This window comes from Rhea pennata, chromosome 3 (assembly GCF_028389875.1).
Source record: "Rhea pennata isolate bPtePen1 chromosome 3, bPtePen1.pri, whole genome shotgun sequence".
Taxonomy (NCBI): Eukaryota; Metazoa; Chordata; class Aves; order Rheiformes; family Rheidae; genus Rhea; species Rhea pennata.
In genome coordinates this window covers 24,232,432-24,245,083 of record NC_084665.1, presented here as the reverse complement: position 1 = coordinate 24,245,083, position 12,652 = coordinate 24,232,432, and the positions used below count along the sequence as shown (strand labels likewise).

Genomic DNA, 12,652 nt, shown 5'->3' with positions numbered 1-12,652 from the left:
CATTATCTACAATTACAGTGATCATCTGATGCCCTAGAATAGCGTGATCTGATGCACAAACAAATTTCTGTTCAGAAAACAAAATCCAAAGGAATAATCTGAAAAACTGTTCTATTCGTTCGGACAGTGTATTTTTGGAAATGCAATGACCTCGAATAGGTCAAATAAATGCAACTTCATTTTCCTGTAAAGAAGAAGCACTTCATGGAAGAGTTTACAGACCTGTCCTCACATGATGTAAAGTGTACGTGTGTGTCCGCACACATATTTGTGCACTTGTACATGTGTATGCTATTGGTTATTAAGGATTTGTATGGCCTCGTCTTGTAATGAACATTCTTCAAAGCCTATTTTGTTAGAAAAAAAAAAGGTGTTTCAGCTGAGAATATGAACTACTCAGTGATAAAACATTGGTCTATGTATAGTTCCTAAAGGAAATAACTTTGAAATACTCTAAGTTATAATTGGGTTTTAGTGTATAAAATGACTGAGTAATTTAAATGTTTGGAAAAGAAAACGGTCTTTCTTAGAGTTTATGATGTGATAAGCCTATTTCTTATAATGATTAACTATGAATCCTTATCTCAAACATGAGCATCTACTATTATACGCTCTCCACAGCCGACATCATAAGATCACATAGTTTTATCAAATGAATATTCCAGGAGATTCTGATATTCATCTTTTTTTTTTTTCACCTCAAATTGGAACAAATGCCTTGACTTCCAAAGAAATATTTTTGCTTCCTACTTTTACACAAAAAGTAAAAGCAGAAGTAAGTTTGTTTGAGGGGCTCCTCTGTTCCATTTTGATCTACTGAATGAAACGAGTTATATTTGGATGTACGCAATGCATATGATAACATTCCCACTAGAAACTGAAAACAAGCAGAAAACTAGGAGCATCACAACAATAATATAATACTCACTCATTGAAAAAAAAAATCTTAGTAGCAAACGTGTATTTAAAGATACACTGACTACAGCCAGGCAGCATAAAGCACGCTTTTGGATAAGAATGTCCCAAATAACATACCACTTTAGAACAGTGATAAAATGAGGCTATAACAAAAGAAAATGCAATACAGTTTTGAACACACTGCAAATACGTTGCAAGATCTAATTATTTAGAAAGCCCTCCAAGATCCCATGGCTTTGGTAGAAATGAATTAAAGGGAGAAATTAAAGAGAAGAAAAACATGGAGAATACGAACTGTGAGAGAAAAAGAGACAAAAGCAGCAGAAAGAATCAGATACAGAAAAATACTGGCCTACTTTATTCTAATAATAGAGTCATCAGCAGAGTATCTGTATGCGCTAACACCTAATTTGAGCATCCTGGATTCCGATCCTGATTTCCAGAGAGGGCAACTACATTTAAAAAAAAAAAAAAATTTAAATTACTCATTACTAGAAATAGATTGATTTGCATGAGAAAGAGGGAGAGTTAGATTCCCATTTCATTTACAAATATGAAGATTAAAGAACGGTATCTCCCAGGTGAACGCTCCCCTCCTGTTGATAACAGCATCGCTGTTCCTAGGAGCTGAGCAACAACGTGTACAGCGGCCACAAGGAAGAGGCAGTCTTGAGTTAGCCCAACAAAAATTAGACGTATTCAAAGACAAACTAATGGAGAACAACCTAAGCGGGAAACGTCATCAATACTGAAAGGCCCGACTTTACCTACGTCTGTCCGGGCACCTAACCCAGGTCAAATTCTCACGAGGAGCTTGACGCGGTGGGAAACTCAGCGCGGTGTCGTGAGGCTGGAAGCATCCGCGTGGGGGGAGCCACCTCCCAAGCCACGGGGACGCTCAGCTCGCTTTTCCATTTCGTGTTAGCCTCCTCGCCTCCCGGCCGAGGGGCGCAGCTACCTCGCCTGTCCTTAACCGCAGGGCATCTCGAGCGCCCCGGGGAGCCGAGCCTGCACGGGCGTGGGAGCAGGCGCCGCAGCCTGGCGCGGTACCTTCTGCGCACCGAGCGCCGAGGAGCAGCCCTCGCTTTGGATTGCTTTGCGTTTGTAGGTTTTAAGTTGTTATTAACTTCGGGCAAGTCATGGGGGAGTTTCGAATTAATAGAAGTAAATCACCAAGGTACTAGAAAAGCAGAAGCTAATTTTCTGCTTCTTTAGAGACTAGCTCAAGGAGCTGAACTGCTGTTTTCCTACACTTTCAGCTCTGTTCCAAACGCTATGTTGTCAGCATCGTCTCCATCCCTCGAACGCCACCCGGGGAAACTCCTCTGCGAGCCCTTCTGTGCTGAGCAGTTTATCCGAGCACAGTCACTTACGGAGGGAAGAACCACGTCAGTGTTCTTCAAACCCAGCAGCTCCCCATCGGGGGCGGCCAAGACACCGGCTTGCAAACCTCGGGCACCTTCAGCCACTGATACCTTTTTTGCGTGCAGACGTAAGGCTTGGTGTTGTTGCTGTAACTTAACAACTGCAGCAGCTAAAATGCATTTATTTAACACGGACTGCTAACTAAACGAGCAGGCGCCAACACCCTGTTCGAGAACGGGACGAGAATTTAAAACTTTTGCGACTGCCCGCGTTTCTCTGCCTTTCTCCGGAGAGGCAAAATGCCCGTCGCTGCCTCCCTCCGCCCCCCTCCCCGGCAGCTCCTACGTGCTCGCTTCAGCGGACGATCGCACGCGGGCGGGAACGGACCCCCTTCGCGGACTCACCATCCTTCCCTAGTCACATGCACTACGCATTGCGTTAGGAAATCCTAACGGTGTTACGTTATTTTGGCAGGGTTTGTTACGGCCAGATCACTCACTTCTTTGGGGACACACAAAGCCTCCGCTGGCAATGAAACAGCCAAAACGTCAGCGAACCCTATAGAACAGAAAACGGTCCGTCAATGCGAAGCCGAAACGAATCGCCGCTGAAAAAATAAATAAAATAAATAAAAAATAAATAAAACATCAAAAAAAAAACAGGCATAAAGAGAAAAGAAACAACCTGGAAATATTCACTTGCGATTAACATTTCCCTCCCCCCCGGACAGTTTTCCGCGGCGTCGCAGCGTATTCATCACGCGGCGCTGCGAGAGCGCGGCTCGCTCCGAGCGCTCCCAATTCGCGGGCAGATTAGAGGGCACATTAATAACGTAGTTAATATGAAGTGTTTAGCGCCTCCACGCCGGTGACAAATACGACTCGGCCCAATTTCCTGACCACTGAGGCCACGGAGGAACAATTTGGGAGATTTCATCAACAGTTCTAATTATGTTCCTGTCAAGTCGGGAACAAAGTAATCCATAACTGGGGGGCCGCGCGGAGACAGCGGCACGCCGCCGTGATTCATGCCCCAGACGCAGGGCCCTCGCCGTGGGCAGCGCGCGCGCGCAGCGCTCGGCTGACGAGCGTCGGTCCAAGTGGGTCCGAGTTTATCGGGGGAAAAACGCAGCCCTGCAGCTCCGCGGGGGGCGGGCGCCGGGCTCCCGCCTTCCCGGCGCGCGTGGCAAAACCGCGGGAATCTCGCGACGGTCCGCGCGCTACGCCCTGCGGCCAAACCGGGAAACAGCCCGAGCAAAAAGAGCCCGGGGCGGGTGCGGGAGGAGGGAGCCGGGGGAGAGGCGCTCACGTAATTTTGAGTCATTTTCCACCGCGATCCATACTGGGATGCGGCTCCCGCGCTTTCAGACAGCCTAACCTCACGCGCGCCGCTCTCGCCGAGAGGCAGGAGCGCCCCGCCGGCGCTCGCGGACGCGCGAAGCCTGCACGCGCCGCTCGGTCCCGGCCGCTTCTCCGGGCGCTCGCACGCCAGAGGAGATAAAAATCGCGCCTCTCGGATGCGATTAAGAGCAGTATCTATAAATGCGGGGAAAAACAACATTAGCAAAAATTAGAAACACTCGTGTGACCAATCCGAAATGCTTTGTGCGCAATGAATTTTAAAGCGTAGCTTTTTGTGAAGATAGCTGTGCGCGCACGTCGTTGTCAGCACTCTTAGAATTTTATTTAGCGACACAGAAAACATTTATTTAGCTCTTCAAAAACAACAAAAAAAGTTTTTTTACAGCCTTCTCTTTGATAGTGAGGACACAAGCTTATAAAATTGTCACCAGTCTAATCAAAGAAGCTTTAGTGGTCGGAAGGTAAGACCGGGTAACAGGAACGCTCTCATCTCACACCCGTTTCGCAGACCGACCCGCCCCATGGGCTGGGTGAAGGTCACCTGCTTTTTTTCCTCCAAGTTCTCCAGCTGTAAAATAGGAGAATGCAAGAATACGAAGGGAGGAATATCTTCCCTGTGTGCCATATTACCAGTGTATTTGTGTCTTTGCAGAAATGCACCCAGTTCCATTGAATTATCGCTATTACTTCAGTATCACCTTTTAAACACCAGCTAAACACTGGCCCATGGTGAACGCAGAGACCGTTATAGAGTGTTGCAGAGAAGAAAACTAAACTTTTTTCTTCCATACTCTTCTTCAAATTTACTTGAGTACATCTGAACCTGTAATTTCTCTGCTGTTAGGTTTAGGGCACTTCCTAGTATTTATGGAAATAGATAATATCAATCTCTTAAGACAGAAAGACTTCGTAGAAATCGGATCATTTGCATGATCACCACACTGCATCCAAGGATAAAAACACACTGCACAAGCACTGGCGGCTTCAGCTTCACAAGGAGGCAAAGAGAAAAGGGATGGACACGGACCCATCCTGCAGATGTGGAAAGAGAGAAAGCTAGCTGGTAAATCACACAGATGATAATTTGGCAGCCAAGTGGTGCCCAGACTTGACGATTCCTGTGCTCGTGATTCAGTCACGAGACTTGCTTCCTTTGCTGCCAAAATGTCATGCTGCCGCATGCTTCTGTTGCAGAACACATTTTAACCAAGTGTAGCAAAAGCATGATGATCCCATTAAGTATCTAACATCTAATACCTTGTGAAAACTAATTTAGTGCTTTATCAAATCACTAGTTTGTATGTAAGGCATAAGCTGGCTACATTTGCTAACAGGGCAGATTGACCCATCCCATATACATCAAAACACATCAAAGTCTGCTGGAGGACATAGCCTTAGCTACTTACTACCCTTTGCATCAACTTCCTCACTAGCTCCTCCACCAACGCATTTTCCTGTAACACATCTGCCATGATTTTGCAGAGAAATCAGCAATTCTGAGCAGTACAGCAGTTAGAGACAGAAAATGGGACTAAACCCACCATGGGCGCCTAACTTTCCAATCTACTGTTGAATGGTATGAACAAAAACCTCTATAGCTAGACTTGCACAACCGTGCTCCACTGCTGGGCCCCACAGATTCGTGCTCTTAGTTAGATTCATACTTTCAAAGCTTTAGTCATTCACATGATTTTTTCAAGATTTATTATGTACCAGAGAAATAAAGTCCTATGCCAACACTTTCAAATTTACAAGTTTAAAAAAAAAAAAGAAAAAAAAAAAAAAAAAAGAAAAAGGGTACCTTATGCCAGAGAACACATGGCTTTAAAAATCAGGGAAAAAGTGCTAGATTATTACTACTACTTCTATTAGTAATATCAGATCAAATGAAATCATCTTAATCACCTTGAATGCCACACAATCATATTCCTGCCTGTATAATATTTCCGGTCTTATTTGTGGATTGTACAACAAATTGTATCTTTGAAACCATGCTTCTTAGTGGCTGAGATCCTACAATCCACATCCATGGCTAGTGGAGGTATTTTTTTAATCACAGTTTTTATTAACTATTCTCTCTTAAACAGTATTTGCCTTTGGATATCCTGAGTCATTTTACACAGGACTTTTACTGACCTATTACCCTTTGACTTTCTGAATTACTGCTAGGAGTAATTCTGTAGCCTAGTAGCTAGTGCTAGAATCTTCCCCCAAAAACGCTAAAACATGATGCCTTTTTAAAAAGAAATCAGATCCACTCAACAGAAGTGAGAAAAGATGCATCTGACTTTGGGTGTGTGACTATATAGACCTCTAAAATACAACTATATAACCAGTGCTGCTCTAGCCATCCACATTTAATTCTATAGTCGCTTTTTTTAATATATATAAATGGGGACTCAGCACTGTATGTTTTGTTCCCTCCGCCTTTCATTTGCCTTGTAAATTCTGGCCTTCAAAAACTAATACAAAAAAGTAAAAAGCACTTGGGTGGGGGAGGGGACACTAGAAATTTTGTGTTTTCAAGGTGATTCCAGATCCTATTAATGATGAGTCCTTTTAAACCCAGAGAATATTGAAAGCTGCTTGCATCCAGCTATAGTTTAACATCGCCAACTCGGGCAGCCCAACAGAGAAAGCCTTCTACTAGGTGGAACTTCTCACACGTAAACTTCTAGCCAGGGGGAATATATAAGAAGAAAAACAAGTGCTCTGGGCCACAGAATTTAACGCATAGCAACCAAACTTAACTGCAAGTCTTTGGAGCTTTTTCTCCTCCTATCCTCTCTTCCCCCACACACACACCCTTTTTTCCCCCTTCTTCTGTTTTTATTTCAAAAAATCACAGGAACTACGCAGCCTAGCAAGACTGTAATCACTCAGCAGGAACCTGGCACAAGCACAATACAACCACCAGCCAGGCAGCAGGAAAATGAAGGAAATCTCTCTCTCCCTCCCTCTACGTTGCTTAAAAGCAGCTCGGCGTGAATGAATCTTCCCGGTAGCCACCAACAATTTCTTATTCCTTCCGAGCAATCATCAATTTCAGCATCAAGTGGTTTAGTGGATCCACAACTGGTAGTGGCAGCGGAGTAAGCCCAGCATGCAAACGTTTTGGCTAATTTAAAACCCTTGTGCTGCCGAATCAAACATGACAAGACAGCGGTAAAAAGAGAGGCTATTATCCCAAATGCGAGTCGGCGGATGGCTGAAATTGGCTTGAGTGGCAGAGACAAAAGAGGTGGAAGGAGCAGGAGCGACCAGGAATGGTAATCCTAGATAGAGCACGCGCTTTCTCCCCCACTGCATTCGCACACATCACTGCAAGGAGGTAAAAAAGACAACATTTCCAAGTTCCACGGCCGAGCAGACAAAATACACTTAAAAGGATACAAAATAAATTAGTACTTGGTAAAATATTTGCCCCATGGGTATGGAGATACTTAACTTACAAGGGACATCACCCTTTCGATAGGAAACCTAACACTCAGAATACTAAAACTGTCATTTCCTACCTGAATTAATGTCCTGCTGCCCAAAGTTCATTACCATAAGTTGAGGATCAGAAGCACTGATTTAGGATAGAGTAACCTTAAAAGGAGAATAAGCTGCGGTGTGGCTATTCGTGAATAGCTGCTACATCCATGGCGCTCACCAAGCTCCCAGATCTCAAAGAACTGCTAGGGGAGGAAAAGCAGAGGGCAGTGGAATTAATTTTGCAAGGCATTTGGGAGACCACAAGCAGACTGATGATGTTCAGAGCCATGAACCCTGGTGATGGCTTGCAGCTCACAGAATGACGACCTGTGGGATCACTGGAGAGCAAGCAAGTTGTCTTTTGCAAGATTAACAATTTAAAAGTGCTGAAATTAATTTTGTTTAATAGCTGTGGGTGCAGACTCCTTACAAAGTAGGTTGCAAGGTCAGCAAGCCTCCTAGAGCCTTTTAAAATGCAGCTTTTTTATAGGGACAGTAGATTTAGGGTGGCTCAGGGCTTAAAGACTTAAAAAGCAGAAAAAGTGTAAGAGGTCATTTCCTACTATTTCCCAAATCTTGGATGAACATATGTGCTCCATTTCACTTTTCCCTCTATAACATGCATTTACTGGTGCATTCAAAGCTACTTGAGTCAGCGTAGGTTTCTTAGTGTAGGCAAGGTGAAAAAGACAATAAAATCCAACACAAAAACTAGACTAACTAGTACCTAGCAGGATCATCAGTGTCACACTGGAATGTGCTTCCCAGCGTTGCAAAGAGGTGGTGGGAGGAAAGAAAAATAGAATGAGAGACGGGGAGGGGAAGGACAAGGGCAGGGAGAGTGCTCACACCCTTTTCATCATTAAAAAGTAGCTTGTGATTCACATCTGCCTGCTTATACGAGAACATTACACTCTAAATTACCACACTGCACAGAGTGTTTCAAGCAACAGCTGGGCTCAACACTGAAACTATAGTCAGCCACTTAAAAGACACTTGCTTAGCTCCGCACCCTAATACGTACGAGCTACCATGCACAACAATTCAAAATATACCGAGTACCACTCCCTTACAGGAATGCTATTGACCTACATTTTTAGTAACAGCATCCAACCGATCGCATAGGTGTAGTTCATAGTGCAAGTGTGAGCACTAAAAACTGTGCTTAGATTTTGCACTGTACTGTAAAAGGGTCTAAATTTGGATTTGCTGATTTAATCAACCTTGTCTTGAAAATTATTCTCATTCTGCACAGCTGAGTCTACGTTAAAAGCTGGACTCATGAGTCCAAGCAGGATTCCAAACCTGAAGAGTATGTTTTCCCAACGCAAAAAAACTGCCAAATTCACATGATACTTATTTATACATATCCACCTGGTGCTGCCAGCACATCTTCCTGGGGAACCACAAACCCAGGTGAGAAGATGATCGTGATGGATACAGCGTGCGGGTTTGCTCTATCCTGCTCACCGCTTTTGAATCTTTTTTTCCAATGTGAAGAACACACAGGGATTACATTTCAAAACAAGAAAACAGTAAGACGCCAAGCAGCAAAAGCAAAAGCATTTGATACGCAGCACATGCCGGAACGGGCAAGCTTGCTGAACGGAGAAACCTCTGCTCCGACACAGGCAAGGGGAAACACTTCTAGTGTCCATGGGAAACACGTGGGAGAAAAGAGTTGTGCTGTATAATGAAACTTAGCTGTTATGATTCTACGGATGGACGGGGCCGTTTCCCCGGCAGTGAGGTACCTGACAGTCGTTAGAGAGGACTGAATTAATTCTGCTGTACGCTGGTCTCCGACAGTGGCCGAAGCAAACGCACCAGCCATTTTTCTCTACCCGTTCCACTGGGAGTTAGAACAAAGCAAAGGAGCCCCTGAGAAATACTTAAGATCCCGCAATTTTAGATGCATATTAATACTACTGCCAGATACTGCATGCTTTCAGACTGACATGTGCTGCTGTATATGGTATTTTTGTTCTTTTTTTTTTTTTTTTGGTCTCAAAGTTGAATTCACATCCTCACACACAGCACTTCAAGAAAGCCCCAGTTCACAGTTCAGCAAGGTACTGCTTAAAAGGCAAGCCTGATACAGGTCCTTAGGGCATCTCATCCATCCTGTGCTTGGATGGCACTCACCACCAAGGGACCCCATTAGGAAGGAAGGGCAAACTGAAATCCTAACCCAAGGCAGCCTGAAACAGCACAAGCATACTGGTACAGCAGCGATGGATGAGATTCCATTTGTCTTCAAAGCATAGGAAGCCAATATATCTACTTCATTGCAGACTCAACTTTACTTTCCAACCTTGTAGTGTACTTAAAGCAAAAACGTAGATCAGCTTTCTATCTGGGGATAAAGCAGCAGAGAAGTGTCACCCAAGACTCCAATTAAATAGATTGTAAGTGACGCACTTGCAATGCAACTCCATACAGCAAAACACCCTGAGATACATTGTCTGCCTTTAAAATCAATTGCCCAGGAAGGTGTAGACACAAGCTACAAAAGGTTTCCTTTCCCCCTTGCACAGTGAAACAACTCAAAAGTGTCTTTTGCTAGGATACAGCTTACTAGAAAATGCAGGTGTGTTAGGAGCACTGATGGTATTTGAGATGTCACAGGCACTGCTCTCCTTATGCTAGTTAGGCCCAATCAGGAAAAAACATTATGCTTATTCTATGGCCAAGGTAATTATAGGGTTACCTCTATTACCTTATATTTCCCCTTTCTTAAAAGAGCTTTATATCACCATTGAATGAACTGAGTTTGAGACTGATATTTATCTATATGTCTCTGAGCTAAGTTTAAGTCTGGCACGAGTTAGATACCACTTTGTTGACTGTACAGCAGATGGTTCTGTTTACACCAGGTCTGAGTATGGCCAAATGAGCTTTCTTCAGCATTACTTCTTAAAATATTTAAGCATAAATAGGTGTAATTCCCTCACAAACAATATGGAAGTATACATCTTTGGACCTCTCTTTGCACATCAGACTAGTGCATATGTGATGTTACAGCATGAACCCACATTCTTTATCCATGAGGGCAGTTTGAGGAAGAATATACTGTACTTGCATCCTGTAGAATGAAAGATGCTTGGTAAAATGTACTGTTTGGAAAGCTGTCACGGGTTTAGAGGAATTTCTAGCCAGGGCACCCACTAACACTCAGCAGTCTCTAGTACTCCAGTTAGGATGCCTCTATGCTAGGAGCTGTACAAATGCAGAGAGAAAAGGACGTGACCAATTCGAACCCTACGTTAAACGGACTGGTCGAGACGCTAGGAACATAATGCATGTTTCTTGTGTTCTAGTTAAGAGCCCAAACCTAAAGGTTATCCTGTCCTGCTGTACCACTACATCACCTCTTACACCAATTAAGCCGACGAGACCTGTATCTCCACCTGCCTATTCTGTTCAGTCAGGAAGAGAGAAAAGAAAGCGGGAGGGGGAAGGCAAGGTCAGGCACCAGCTCAGCCTGGTATGAGCAACAGCTGCCTCGCACGGAATCAAAGCCCAAGACAAACAGCAGAAACTCAGCCTCGTACTAATCAATGCACAATTAATTGTCAATAAACCATTCGCTATCCACAGTCTCACTGTTGGCAGCTTACCTGCTCTGGGTGGCACCCAAAAAACCTGACTGGCATTGCACACCCAAGCTCACAGACCCAGGCTCACGACAGCACACGTCAAAGCGCCACACCAACTCTCTTCCAACCTGTATTTAAGAGAATAAAAATAGCTCTGACCAAAAGCCTCTGTATGTGTGTGGACATGTTCACTGTTTCTGTAAATCCACAGAAAAGACTAACTGAGCTATTCTGCTAATCTACCAAACTTAATTAGCCCAGACTAAAGACTTCTAGAGGGACAGCTGCTTTTTCTAACACAATGAGAAGGTTCACAGGATGTCATCCTAACTGGTTGAGATGTCTAATGAGACTGTTCCACACCTCCTATTTAAACTCCTTGGCTCAAAGTTTTCATCTTTATGTGTACTCAGTGGACTATTAATTGGTCCTGGCCACGGAGCAGAGTGAAAAAATGCAGGAATCACCCTCTTCAGACCAATTTTCCTCCAGGTTGTACTTCTGTTTCCCATGAAATAGACAGATGCTGCCTCAAAAACTTGTTTTTCTCAACCTGCAGCAGTCTAAAGCCCTCCCACAGAACATTTATCACAGCCTAGAAGATCCCAGTGAAACAAACTGTTTGGCCACTTTCCCACCATTGCTGTGCTTGGGCAGTTTTTCTTGCCCATGCTCAGAACTACTCTTGAATGACTTGCAAAAGGAGGGGAGAGAGCTGGAAAAATCTTGGCAGAAAAGAAGAAAAAGAAGAAAAGAGGTCCAATTCAAACAGCCTCAGCTGCAGAAGAGTTTCTGTGAGTTTATGCTGCCATGTGACACAGATGAGAAGTTTACTCTTCCTCTGAAGCATGCACAAAGTCAGGCTCTGCTAATGATTTTTGTAGTACACATATAGGTAGCGGGTACTAACTTCAAAATCTATGTTATATCCAGGACTACATAAGCAGCCATTCCAGGAGAGGCAGCAAGAATTGTAAGTCTTGGTCACGAAACCAAATGTTACTCCTCATCTCCCACTCCTAACAACCATGAGTTGGTAACCAATAAGTGTTATGTTTTTTTTCCCAAAGCTAGGGTAAGAGTCAAACAAATTTAATGCTCATTGCAATACTCGGCAAACTAGGTAGCTTGCTATTTCCACTGAAAAATGTTTGCTACAGCTGCCTTTGAACTTACATACATGCCAGGAAGAGAAACACTAGAATGGCTGTTATGAGGTAGCACAAGAGAAAAGATGCTACAGCATGTCCCCCATCTCTCCTGCCGATAGAATTTGTGAGCTGAAGCCTCCTTCTGTCAGGAAGAATCTCCGCTACTTCCAGCAGGATTTAGGTGTAGTCTATGCAGAGGGTTTCCAAAACAGCTGTTATTCTAGCACCAAAATGCGTTGAGACTATTGAGTAAATTAATCAAAGCATCAGGATCCACAAAAACTTCAAGAAAAACAAAAGACCAAAAGTGCAGTAAACACTGAATTAATTTTCGGTTGCTTTTTCCTCAGGCACGTATAATGGTCATTAGGGAAAAGGCTGAAGGAGCTGAGGAAACTCATTACAAATACAGCAAAACATCACTGGGGGTCTGTTTGGTTTTTCTGTTTTTCCCTTTCGTACAGGGACAAAGCATGTAGAGGCTTTCGGAGCCTGATTGTATTACAGGGCTGAAACAATGTACCTCCAACAGCGTTCCACAAACCACTCCATCAGCAGAAGTCTTAGGCAGGTCGCAGACGGACTAACTTTTCCAAGGTATTAAATTAAAAGATGTTGAATTAAGTTAAACGCCCCACATTGAATTGACATTTCCCTTTTTTAATGCAAGCTAAGATTGATGAAAAATACCACTTATCTACATTAAGGGTCAAAATATCCAGCAAAAGAAGCCTCTGGTTCAACGCGTCAGAGCAAAGTCAGTCTTACATAATCCAAAGAC

General features: G+C 43.7%; 1 protein-coding gene across 6 annotated transcripts in view; it reads right to left on the bottom strand.

Annotated features, from left to right (window-relative positions):
- Positions 1 to 12,652, bottom strand: part of ESRRG (estrogen related receptor gamma) — a 385,220-nt gene that overhangs the window by 233,942 nt on the left and 138,626 nt on the right. For 2 of the 6 annotated variants that reach the window (XM_062571814.1, XM_062571812.1), the window contains exon 2: positions 2,783 to 2,841. The exons of 3 other annotated variants lie outside the window; for them this stretch is intronic. The gene's annotated coding sequence lies outside the window, so the exon portion shown is untranslated. Of the gene's footprint in view, positions 1 to 2,782; positions 2,842 to 10,741; positions 10,753 to 12,652 lie in introns of those variants that run through there. One more of the 6 variants, XM_062571813.1, reaches the window with a different exon arrangement.